The sequence below is a fragment of the Pinus tabuliformis genome, chromosome 2_1 (genome assembly GCF_031772625.1).
Source record: "Pinus tabuliformis cultivar Carrire ecotype Pingquan chromosome 2_1, CPIR1, whole genome shotgun sequence".
Classification (NCBI taxonomy): Eukaryota; Viridiplantae; Streptophyta; class Pinopsida; order Pinales; family Pinaceae; genus Pinus; species Pinus tabuliformis.
Genome location: NC_142299.1, coordinates 195,300,161 through 195,314,360, shown reverse-complemented (window position 1 = coordinate 195,314,360; position 14,200 = coordinate 195,300,161).

Here is a 14,200-nt window from a genome sequence, read left to right as displayed (position 1 = left end):
CTGTCGCAGGCACAAAATTGGGACAAAAAAACTATAGTCACTTGGAGGAAGGTTCATCCATGAAACTAGAGGGTTACAGTCAATTTTAGGCAGTGTTATGCGTGCATCTAGCAGTCCAATTCATTGAATAAGAATTTAGAATCAGTGTTTGGGAAACTAGAAGGTTGGTTTGGACTTTGGGGGTACTATAGCACCCGAGGGAAGTCTATGAAGTTTTTAGTCTGTTGATTCCATTTCCTTATGTGCACCTAGTAGTTTGAGTCATGTCATAGTAGCCCTCAACTCATGTTTACCCTGGTAGGCATGTGAAAGTGAGTAGATATGGCAGGGGTTGTTATATGGTGGCATAAGAGCTTCGAGGTTCAAACACTTGGACTGGATGGGTGGAATGTGTTTTTCATGCATGCATGTTACTTTTTATCTATCATTATGCATGCACTGGGATAGTTAGTGTTGCAGTCAGTGTCATCATGATGTTTTTGGTATGCTATGATGCTAATGTGTTGGATGAGATAGAGAAGAAGAAGAAAACTATTAGAATGAGGTTGTAACATTAGACTTCAAGGAAAGAGCAGATCGTCATACAAGTTTGTTTTTTGGGCATGAAGGTATGTTGATTAATGATGGCTATAAGCATTATGGTTATGTACATTCTTGTTATCTATTGTTTTTCTAGTTACATACATGATAGATGCTAGTTAATCAATGTGGTTATATGCATATGTGTCAGATAATCGTGAGTGATAGTAACTTGTTTTTATATTCATTGCATTCATAAATATGATGATTATGGTTATTGCATTTAATATATTAATGTTATATGTATCATGCTAAGATGGATTGGTCTGTGCAGTTGGTTATGGTTATGCTATTAAGGTACAAGATTATATAACCTCCCTTGAGATACATTGAGGTATGAGTTTGATTATGTCATTTATTTGGTTTATTTGACATGTATGTTTATAGGTTGTTTAAATGTTTGATTAATTACATGATATGAGTATGTGTCTATAAGATTTCATGAAGGAATGATCTTGTTTAATATGGTTGTACTAACATAATATGTGCTAAGACAATTGACATGCATTTGAGTGCAAGAGGGTGCTAGTTGTAGTATTACGATGAATGACTAGGTTGATTGCATGTTATGACATGGTTGTTAGTCTTCGTAAAGATTGATCTCAAATTAATAGATATAATGTATTGATCTTTAGAACATGTGACTAGCATGTGTGAACAACTACGGGAAAACATGTTTTGTATTAATGTGACAAGGTAAAAATTAATTTGTTTATATAACTAATAGATGGGTGATGTGACAATACATAGTAAGACTCGATTTGAGCAAAGTAAAGGTTAAAAGGTAAAATAAAGGAATTGTGCAAGAATTCCTTTCGCTATGTTTGGAAACCGCAAATCCAAACGAATGAGTGATTTGCATGAATACAATAAGTATTCTTAACCATAATTTTGTTTGACATTATGTAGATATGGTATATATTCATTAACATGTATTTGACAACTATATTATCTGGGTCTAGTTATAGCTAGATTTTTCAAGGGAATTGGAGTCCCTTGAGAGATGAAATGCATGTGTTCACTTACAAGACATAGTGCTTGGCCCAACAAGGTAAGGTAATTGGTATATTGTTATATTTATTTATACACTTATAGTTATGTGTTTATGGCAGTATGATGTAGGTGATTGCATGGCGAAAGAGACTTCCATGAAATGCTGAAGAAGATTCAGGCTAAGACTTCCTTTGGAATCGTTTGGAATCCATGGGGAGTGATTCATGTTGTTTGTTGCTCGTTTTGTGCTTTTGGTGGTTTGTTATTTCTTTCCTCTTGAGTTGTAGTTTTGATTGTGTCTGGTGCATGGCCACACCACTTTGTTCATGGTGTCATATTGTTATTGGTTTTCATGGTCTTATTCTTATTTGTTTCTTATTCTTCTCTTTTACATTTTGGGGATCTTGGGAATTGGTTTGTGAAAGGGAAAGTTAATGTAGCTCGGGGATAGATGAATGAAACCTGACAGGCAATGTAAGACTTGGATGGAGCCTGATGAATGAGTAAGGGGAAGTTGAAGGCAATTGTATGACAATCAGTTAGATTGTTTGGATCCATTAGGATAAATGGATGGTGGCAGGACAATGATGAGAAAGGTAACAGGAAAGGTAAAGTAAATGGATTTAAGGTGACAAAAGACATGGCTGTGTTGGGAACTATTTTTCTCCATGTTGTGCATGGATAAAGGGATTTCTCTTAATCTTGACCTGATGATATCCGGTAATTATGTTTTAATCATGATTTTGATGATGTGTGTATATATGTATATATATCTATCTATCTATCTCTCTCTCTCTCTCTCTCTCTCTCTCTCTCTCTCTATCTATATATATATATATATATATATATATATATATATATATATATATATATATATATATATATATATATATATATATATATATATATATATATATATATATATATATATATATATATGTATATATATGTGTGTATATATATATATATATATATATATATATAGATATATAGATATATATGTTGTCTGGAAGGTTCATCAGGGATAATGATTGTTTTATGATAATGATTATATATATGTATCTATGTATGATATTCTTTGATAGGGTTTTGAGGGATCATGATTGTTTTAGCTTTATGTTTATATGCATATATGCATGTATATATGTAGTTATCTAACAATATCTTCAGGGATCGTTCTTGTGGAGGAATGATTGCTTATGCAAGTGAATGGAATGAAGATATTCCTGGTTCATGAGGAATCAAGTGGAGAGAGTAGCCCTGTCAGATATATGAGTTCAATATCATGTGGATATATTTTATATTATACGATTATGCCTATATTAATGTTATAGTAGGTAATTTTGAGGGATACATCATTAAAATAAAAGTAGTGTGATTTTTGACATGATGGGAGAAGCATGTATAGTGGATAGACAGTATAAGCTAGGTTGCTTGGTAGAGTCACTCTTGTCTCTGGATGCACAATACTATTGTTGTGTATGTGTTGTGCATGTTGTACCTATGGTGTTGCATACATGTGGTACTATGTGCATGTTATACATAAGATGTTATGTGCATGTTTCATATATAGTACTATGTATGTGTTGTGTATGTGGTATTCTGTACATATGGTGTTGTGTGCATGTTGTACATGTGGTGTTGTGTGCATGTGGTGCTATGTAAATGTGGTACATGCAGTGTTGCATGCATGTGGTGTTGTGTACACATTTTGCGGGTGGTGTTTTGTACATATGGTGTTGTGTACAGGTTATGCAGGCGATGTTGTGTACACATCGTGCATGTGGTATTGTGTACATGTAGTGTTGTCTACACATTGTGCATGTGGTTTTGTGTACATGTGGTATTGAGTACACGTTGTTCAGGAAGTTCTATGTATAGGTGGCATTATCTACATATTGTACATGTTGTTTTGTATACATGTGATACTATGTTACATGTATTTTGTAGTTGTTGTATCATGACATGTTTATTCGTTGTGTTATACTTTGCGTACCTATATGTATTGTGTTGTACACCAGGGGTGGGTGTATGCATTGTTTCTTAGACTGGGTGTAGGTGTATGTGTTGTGTTGTACACTCGGTGTAGGTATATGTGTTGTGTTGTACACTGGGTGTAGATGTATGTTTTGTTTGGTACACCATGTGTGGGCATATGCGTCTGATGTACCCTAGATGTATATGTACATGGTTGAAGATAAGAGAAGCATTGGGTGCTTGACAGATGTGGAAATTGATCTAGTGTTTGTATGGAAAGGACAAGGACAAACGACGAAGAAAAGAACCGATTAAAGGATAAGTATTGATATTTCATTAGTGTTAATTATGCATGTGATATATGAATCTGATTTATGATGGTTACATGTGATCTAGGATTTTAATTTATGATGGTTCCATGGGATCTATAATTTTGATTTATGATGTTTCAGCTTTGAGCTAACTAGATGTGATATGTTTATTCATGATGATTTGATCAAACAACTAGTTTGACTTGTTGTGACAAGAAGTAAACAAAATTGTAGGTGTACGATGTTGACGAGCTACAAATGAGGTATTATTTGAATTTATTTCAAATATTTCTTAATATAATGGAAATTATGTGTTTGGTACAAGAAAGCATCCAAATTTCTGGTTGGGTGGGTGGAACTCATTATAAGAATGTTGGCAACAACAGTGAAAGGAATTGGAAGAGGAAACAATATGCTAGTAAAGAACTTCAAGAGAAGGTCCATTATGGGACACTGGTACCCTATAGTGTGCATTAATTTCCATGAGCATGTTATGATAGGTATTCTAGTTTTGAGTTAGGGATATTCCTTTGTTTTTTAACATTCTGATGCAAGGAAACCTTGCCAAGTGAGGGGTCGCCCGAGGGAATGCATAGCATAGAAGGCGATTCCCATAGAACTTTTAAGGTGAATGACTGCAAGGAAGGGGGTGATCGTATTTCTCGAGGGACTATGTAGAAGAGAATGGAAGGCTGAGAACGGATTCGTTTTGGTCATGATCATTTCTAGATGGAATTAGAAGCACATTGGTAGTGTGTCCTAGAATAATGAGTTGATAATTGTTCATTGAGAGTACAAGTGGCATAGGATTGTAGTGTTGGACATTGGATACATGTTTGACTTCGGCAGTGGATTTTGGACTTCCTAGGAAGGAGGTGAATCCTAGTACTACTTTCGAAGGTGGAGGTTCAAGCCTCTTGATTCCATTTTTGTTGATGCAACACTATATCCTTTTAGTTTTTGGTTGATAAAATGTGTATATGTATATGTGTATATTATTGTAAATATTGTGACAAGTTGTGTTAGAAAGATCCATAGACAATATGGTTATTTGTTGGTTGAAGCAAATGTGCATGAGTGTATATGTGGTTGTTATTGTAAATATCATAATGATTTGTGTTATAAAGCTCCCGTAAAAAATATGATTTTCATATATTCAATGGCTAATTCATTGCAAATATTGCAATGAGCTATGTCATAAAGCTCCATAGGTAGTATATTTTACTTTCAGGGGGTTCCTAGTCATGGGTGTCATACTGCATTGAAGACAATTTTCCCCCAAGGGGGATGGTTTTGTAACAATACCTAGTTAAGTTCCATGTAAAAAATATAAGACCAAGGTCATGGGACACTTATTCCAAGCTAAATGATGGGAAAAACATCCTAGTGGCTGTAACTTTCAGTTTATTTATGGCTATGGAAATTGGCAAATTCATTGGAAAAAGGAATTTAAAAGGAAAAGAGGCATTAATTGGAATTTTATTTATGGAATTAAAGAAAAATAGGAGTAAAGGGAGATGAAAGGTCACAAATTTGCATGGGAGGGAAATTGAAGGAAAAATGAACAACAATGAAGAAATTAGAGGCCTCAATAACAAAAAGGACTTTGAGGATCTGTTCAGGGCTACTGATCAGTGTTATGTTCCAAAAGCTATATGGTGCATCTCCCTCTCTATTCTCTCACTCTCTCATACTCTTGCACATTTACAGAAATATTGGAGCATTCTTTGAGCACTCTACTTTTCATTGAATTTGGAGAAACAAGGAAAAGGAAAGTAGGAAATCACAAGGGAACAATGTGATCAGTGATTACAATGGGATTTATTTATAGGTATCAAGTTGCACGTATGGTTTCCTTGCTAGTTTTTGCATTCATGGTACATGCATGTAGTTACTTGGTTATGAGTTGTCATTGGCATGGAGGATTACATAGATTGACAGTGGTTTTTTCTAACCTTGCCATTTCCCAGAGAGTCATAGTGTTGTGGGTTTTCCCATTTGTTTCCTAATTGGTGCTCATGTTCCTTATGGAATTGGGCTCAGTTATTAGTTCCCGAAAGCTTGGTTGGAAAAAGGATTTGGAAGCCCTGGAACAACATGGTTTGAGTTATTAGACCTAGAAGTCTTGGTTGGACAAATACTCTAGAGCCCCTAGTGGGTTGAGTTACTAGTCCTATAGCCTTGGTTGGAAAAACGCTCTAGAGTTATGTCACAATTGTGGGTTGAGTTACTAGTCCTAGATTTGGGTTGGAACAAATGTTGTGGATCCCTACACAACTTGGGTAGAGATCAATCTAGTTGGTGTTAGTGATGTTCAACCATGAGGTGGAATCATTAGTTGAGGGTTAAGGTAGATTGGCCTCTCGAAGCTCTGGTTTGGTTTTTTTTGTTTTATTCCGTGAGATCCACATTCATGCTTGGAATATGGCACAAGGGTGAGTGGCTGAAAGAAATATTTGGTTCAACCCAATCTATGGTCAAGTGGAACTTGGAAGTCCCTCACTTGGTTGGAATTTTCATATGTTAATATGAGGTATTTTCTATGGATAACTATGAGTATATGAGTTGATTATGATGATTATCTTATGGTTATTCTTCCATGGTTTATATATTGGTTATTTGTTGGTTACATGATTTATATTTTCTATGGATATTGACATGTTTAATGAATATATTGATGGTTTGTGAACACATGAGATAAAATATGTTATTGTAGCTATTATGAGAGGGAATTAGACCTTATTGATGATTCTCAAATAAGTATCATAACCCTACATTTAAATATGCATTCATGACCTATAGATTACATGTTCACCATATGTTTCACAAATTTTCTGTCATGCTTAGGCCTTGCTAGGTCAAGTTTTTGTTTAAGTTTAATATTAAACACTTTTTCCTTATGTCATATATTGTTCTGAAAAGTTTCATCAAGTTTTGGGTAGTGGTCTACGGACTAGCCCTGAGAAAGTGGCTTAGATCTTGAGGTCATAGGCACAAAACTAGGAGAAAAATATTGCAGTCGATGGGAGGAAGGTTCATCCACGTGCTTGGAGGATTACATCTGAGTTTAGGTAGTGTTATACCTACTACTGGGAGTCTAGGTCATTGAATAAGAAGTTAAACTCAGGTTTTAGGCACCTGGAAGTGTGGTTTAGCCGTTGGTGGTCCTATAGCACCTAAGGGAAGTCTGTAATGTTTTTGGTGTGTCGATTCTATTAGTTCCAGTATTTTCATATTCCCATCAGTGATAAAAAATCCTCTTTTCATATCATATTAGGGTCTCAATCTGAAACTTTTGTCATTCCACTAGGTCGTCATGCAAACATTTGGTCACTAAAGGTTCAATTAGGGTTTCCTTTACTCCTTATAGAAATTTATCCCTTGTTAGCTCATTTCGACCTTGTTGAGTATCCATTGTCCATAAAATTAATGACATCATGCCATGAGATCAGTCATGTCATCTTGAAATTCAGTCCTTCAAGGTCTCATTAGGTATTTTATGGTTTCTAAGGTTTCGTTAGGTCATTAGGGTTTTCAAGGTTCCAATAAAACTCCATTTCATTGCATAAGACCAGCAAGTAAAGGGTGATCAAATAACATCTCTTCACCATGTGAAGATGATTTGTAAAGAGATATTCTTATTTCATCATGTAATTCTATGTTCAATATATGTAATAAGTATTGTTCCTAAGCTACCAACTCAATCTCTATATGCCAACTTCATTAAAGCAAAGTCAAATTCAAAAAAGTTCTTAAAGACCATCAAAAGGTCAATTTTTCAAAGGAAATAGTCAAGTGAAAGGGTAAAGTTTCAAAAGGTTAAGTGAATGCCAAAGGCAGTGGTCTTTTCCAAAGGGTGCCTAAATCATCATTTTCCACAAGCACTAAACCCTAGTTTCCTCTCCCAATGAGCTAGGGTTGGATATGGAATCAGAGACATCTCAGTAGAGGAAGACCTCCAAAAGTTTCTTGCAAGATCACACTTCATTTTTGCACCCTCATTCTGCATGCTTTGACTAGGCTTGTGAGAATTGATTTTTTGAGGGTCTATAATTGATCATTTTCAGTGCTTGATAGCTCCATTGTGTATCCAAGAAAGGTATATTTCCAACGTGATTTCATGGGCTCAATTTGGACCTTGGGAAGGTAGTCAAAAATCAATTTGAAGTCGGTGTTGCACACTTCCTTCTGGCGTTGTGCACTTGCCCAAAAATCAACTGCATGATCAAACTCGCAGTGCCGTACTTTTTTGGGAAAATTTTTGGAGGAATCGAAGCCACCAGTGGATTTAGAAGGACCAAGACATCTAGGAAAACCATGTTTCTAGCCTTGGGATGAAAATTTTCCAGGCGAAAAAGGAAGAAAACTATCAACAACTCATGTTTCTGCCTCATTTTTGGGCCAGGCACTGTGCATTTGACTAGTCTTGAGAGAATGGAGTTTTGGAGTTTCAAATGAACCCTATTTTTAAAACCAAAGGCATTTTTCGAAACTAGACAGGATAATATTTCTAATGAGATATCCTGGGCTCAATTTTGACACCAGTAAGGGAGGCAAAACTAGGTCTGAAGATGGCGCTGCACATTTGAGAGTTAGCCTAGTTTTTCACTGTTCTTCTCCAAATTTGATTTTTACCTATGGGAAATAAATATTTTACTGATGTAATTGATATGATTGATGTAATTATCATGTTTTACTATTACCTAGGGTAATTACATTAGGTAAATGTCCTCCATAAGATGTAATGAATCAGTTCACTTAAGTTAGGGATGAGTCACTTTGACCACCCTACAGTCTAGCTATCAGTTCAGTTTTTGTTGTAACTACTCCTCTCATGGATCCAACCTCTGAGGCTAGGATGAGTTGTTTTGAGGTCTATATCATGTAAATTTTCAATTTATATAGGTTGGACTCCATTGGATGAGTTGCAGCTATTTTGGTGGGATTCTTGTGGCATGGTATTTTAACATTGTTTCTTCTTTAGTTACATGTGTGTGAATGTTTTGTACCTTTCATGATCCATTTCACTTCTAAATATGTTTGGTTTTCAACGTGTGATAAGAAGAATACAAATTCTATGCCGTGTTTTTGGAAAATCATCATAATTTGTTTTATTTCTTCAGTTTAAAAAGAATTCATGCTTTTCATGCTCTTTTTAGCATCTCACCAGTCTATACCATTTCATCACTATACTACAAAGTGTTAAAGTAACTTGCCTACCTTGCCCCATAAGATGTATGCAATTTTGATTCTCTTTTGCCCTATCCTAGTTAACTCTCTGACCTAATTCACTCATTTGGTGACTACCCCAATCAAATCAAATCAAGCAGACCTTGAGCTACTATATCTAGCCTAAAGCCCTAATCCATCTAGCCCTCTTGGTTGTGACCCCTTGAAGAGAGTCATCTGTGGCTTGGTAGGGCTAGCTATCAAGTCAAAATATTGGCCTGTGGTTACCTCAGCTTAACTCTTCCTTAACCTTGAAGATCCAGAGGAGTGATAACAGATTCCAATTCCTTAAATGCACCTAGGAGGTTTATTCATGTCATAGCAGAACGCAACACATGTATACACTAATAGGCTAGTGAAAGTGGGTAGATATGGGGGGGGGGGGTTGAACCATGGTTAAGATGGATCTATACTAGTAGAAGTAGCAATTAATCTATGTCTATTAAAAAATACGTTTTATATTCATTATATTGTCTTAAATATTATTCACTAAGCATGTATATTTTGGAATTGAAACAAAAGTAGGTAGTCTAAGGAGTCTACCTTTCCTCTTAGAAAATAATAGAAAACCCATTATGATTTTTATTGAAATATTATGGAAATACTTCAAAATTCGAGTCACAACTATAAAGATTCCAATTTTTGGATGCCCAAGGGATATTGATGGTGGTAAATCCATTTCAACCATCTAAAATCCTACTCAAACACTCCCATTGTCGGATTTTGTGAAAATAAAATGAGTAGATTTAGAAGAAAAAATCATCATTACAGTGAAATCCCCTCATTAGAAAATGTCAGATAACTTCTTGGGAAATGAACTTTCATTTTAAACAATGTAAAAGTTTTATCATGGTCTCACTTCCTTTCCATATCCACTTTTCATCACTAAACTAGAAGGATCCAGGATTGTTGACGAAAGGAGCGTTAACAACCTAGAAGTGGGATGCAACCTCGTACGTTTCGTTGAGAACATATAGGTTTTCAAGGTCACTGACATTGTGCACATCTGCAAGGTCTAGAATTTCCTATGTGTGGAACTTGTTGCCAATGGTTATCGTGTTTGCACCATTTCCCCTCACTCCTTCCCTTTATATGGGATAGCCCAACTCATACTCTCGTTTTCTAAAATGAAGAGCAATAGAGGGGGTGGCTAGATGAGGGCAAAGAAAATAGGTGGAAAATAGGAGGAGGATGTTAATGATAATTTGAACCACATGGGAAAGGATTCAACCTCTCTCTATTGTTGGAGAAACCAATTCCAACCACTTGCTAGGTGTCAATCCAAGTGTCATAATTAATTCTAGTTCAGTTTTGGTTAGTTGAGTTGACTTTACTCATTAATTATTGTTGTCTCTTATGTAATCTATATAGCAGTTGATAATATTGAGAATATCACTTATGCTTCACATTTTCCAATCCTTAACATGGTAACAAAGTTCAGTCTAGATTAGAATACTTAAGAGAGCAATAAAGAATGTGAGTGGTGTGAGGAATTCGTGACAATTCTCTATTATTTAAAGAATCTTGTGTCCAAGCCAGTGAAATCCAAGAGACAGATTGTTGCTTTATGCTATAAGAGAAGGTTGGTTTTTTTTTTTTACAATTTTGTGAAGTAACAAGCAAAGCAAAAGAGAAGCCATGCTACAATCCAGCTGATTTTTTTTTTGAATTGTAGAGAGACCATCACATCCATGTAGAGAGATAAAGTATGATGAAGGAGATAAACTTTGAAAACTATAAATTTCACCAACTCATTATAGGCCATTGTGTTGAAAAATGTGATGGAGACTCCAACTAATCACACTCCCCTGTGTTGACAAGTGTGATGATAAGGTTTCAACGGTAAAATTTCAGCGTCTTCCTCAAAATTTGTAATGGTGGTCCTCATACGCAATGGTAATGGGGCACAAAAAAAGTAAAGGGTGAAGGAAACCCTGGATTCCATTGTGAGCGCCACGCTTATCATATGCACAAGCACAAAATTTCAAAGGATCGCTCCAAATTTCACTAACCTCACCCAAATAAGAACAAGGCATGAAAAGGAAACTTTTTCAAAAGGTTTTGAGAAGGCTTTTTTATGATGTATGAGTAAGGTTTTTTGAACACAATTATTTTTAATATTTTATTTCTATATAAAAAATAAGGGGGTGATTCGAGGCTTTTTCTACAAAGGGGGAGTTTTTTAATTAAAAAAGGGGGTTATTATAATGTTGGGAGTTGGGACTTTATTTGAAAGGGACCTTGGTTTATAAAATTAAAAAGTGTTTTCAGATTGATGTAAAATATTTCTTTTTTAAATAATATTAGAAGGTTTCTCAAAAAAAATTTGGAACAATTCCTTAGTGAGAAAGCTTCAGAACAATTTCATTATTTCTACGAGAGGATAAAGTAAAGTGTTTGGTCCCACTGCCCATTTGGATGAATATTGCATTAAATATGAATCCTGCCATTGTCAGCCGCATCAATCATTGTTAGAGACGTAGTTGACAGTCAAATTTTTTTGATGTTATGCAACAAAGAAGCCACCATAAACATGGTTTTATCACAAGAAACAGCTATGTTTGCAGTTCATTTTTCTTGTTAAGTCATAGTGAGCTAGTTCTCAATCACTGGGAAAATCCAAGAGGTTGATAAGGTCAAAGAGACAACAAGATATTTTCAAGGTCTATTTTGAAGAGTTGGAAGCTAAAAGGAAAAATAATTCCTTCCCATTGAAATGCATAAAGGAATGCATAAATGATAACAAGGTTCCCCTCATTACAAATACAAATACAACCAAGGAGGCTTGGGATACACTTGAGATTATTCTTGGTGCAAGGGGGAGTAATCGAGTTGAAAATGAATATTTTAGTGAATCTGACTATGCTCAACCACAAGTGGATGATGACTATGAAGAATTTTCAAAAGAAACAGAGAAAGAGCACACAAATGCTTCTGAATCACACTATGTAAAACCACAAGTGGATGAAAATTTAGTGAATCTAATAACAAATTTTGTTGATGTTAGTGAAGTTGCCATTGCAGAAGCTAGTGTTATGGTGAATCCAACAATTAAATTTTCTAGTGTTAATTTTGATGAAGACCAATTGGTTGACGATAAATGCTTTCATTTGATGCAACACATGTATCTTAATGATAAACTATTATTTGGTGACAAAATACCACTTGGTTCGAAAAACGAAGTGGAAGAAAACCTATTTGAATCAGTCAAGGTTAATAAGGAGGTGGAAGTGACAGAGGAAAAGAAGGAAGTGAAAGAGAAGAAATCTACCATTGTAGAATATAAAGGACATAATCGATGTAGTTATGCAAATATTTTTGAACATAACATTGATTTTCAATGTGCAGATGTTAGCAGCAACAAGGAAGAAAGAATAAATTTTGAAGAAGAATTAAATTTCCTTAAAGCATGGCTTGCAACCCCATGTTTTGATAAAATATGCATCGAAGTTGTAGACATGAATTTTGAAGAAAACATGGATGATGAAAAAATTAATGAAATTTTCATTCATTGGATTCTCGAAGAGATAAAATTGCATTCTCATATAATGTTGCAACAATTTGATGGTCAAAATATTAGTGATAAGGAGGACACAATTGAAGATTACATGCGACAAAATTCCACGTATAAGAAGTTTTTTGAAGAAATAAATTATATGCATGGACAACCTAGAACAATGAAAGAGATGTAACAACAAATGGAGAATCTAAATTTCAAAGACTACAACAAAAAGAAAAGGCTGAAACAATTTAGAGAATATAGGATTTGGAAGAAAAGAAAAAGAAAAGGAAATCCATCTCATGTCAAATTTTTTTAAATTGTAAGCCTAGCTAAGACTTATACCAACAAGCATCTTAGTTCAATTTTTTGTGTTGTAATTGTGGGGGTTGTTGGAGAAACTGATTCCAACCACCTACTAGTTGTCAATCCATGTGTCATCATTAATTCTAGTTCAATTTTGGCCAGTTGAGTTTGAGTTAAGTTTGACTTCAACCATTAATTATTGTTGTCTCCTATATAATCTATTTAGCTATTGATAATAATGAGAAGAGAACTTCTGCTCCACATTTTCCAATCTTTAACATTTGTTTGATTCCATGAGAAAGGAGAGAATAAGAGGTGGATTGGTTGTCAATAGAGGATAGTATACTTAAAGTGATATAGGGCAGCACGAAGAAGGAAATTGTCATAAATACATTTATATTTTATTAAAATAAAAATTTTAATCACACATTACAAATTCACGGAAATTGTTATCGACTGAATATAAGGAACTTAAATCATACTGTTAAGGGAGAGAGTATGTGGTATTATCTCTCAATAATTTGAGATACTATTATCCTAATTTGTGTTTGACATTTACTTATTTTGTTTACTTTTAAAATTAATTATTGATAATAATAATAATAATTTCAATATGTTATGTTTAGTCACATATTATTAAATTGTCAATACTTATAAATTTTAATCAGCCACTATTGAAATGTTTTCTTTATATGTAAAACAAGAAACAAAAAATGATGTGTTAACCACCTATGATTTAAACAATTGTGTTAATATATAGGAAGGTGTTATCAAGGTAACATAACAAAATAAAATGATAATGTAAGAAAGTATATGGGATTATCTCTTGCTACATTTTGTATTTTCACCATTAGGCAAATGACTCCAAATCTAGATTTCTCTCTATATGAAGAACCCTTCTCAGTAATGCCCTACAATGTCAGAAAAAAACCCGTTTGGAAGATCCCAAGAATCCTGCACCACATTGCTTAAAAACCCTAATTTTAAGTAGTGTCACAACTTTCTTAGAAACAAATTGTGACATTGTAGGTTAATATTAACACTTGGGTAGAGGGACACATTATTCTCCATTACAGTGTGCGACACCCTCCCAACATGGGTAAAAATTACAAATTAAAGTCTAAAACCTTGTTGAGGAATATTCCCTCAACCACTAGACTTAGAACTTCTACCTATTTGTACCTTAACCTAGGAATGATTGATCTCATTTCCCTTATCATGGAACCAATCACCTCTAATTTTGTATCTCATCCCTTAGAAGATGGGTCTCCAACCTCCTCTCCTCTCCTATAAATACAATACCGAC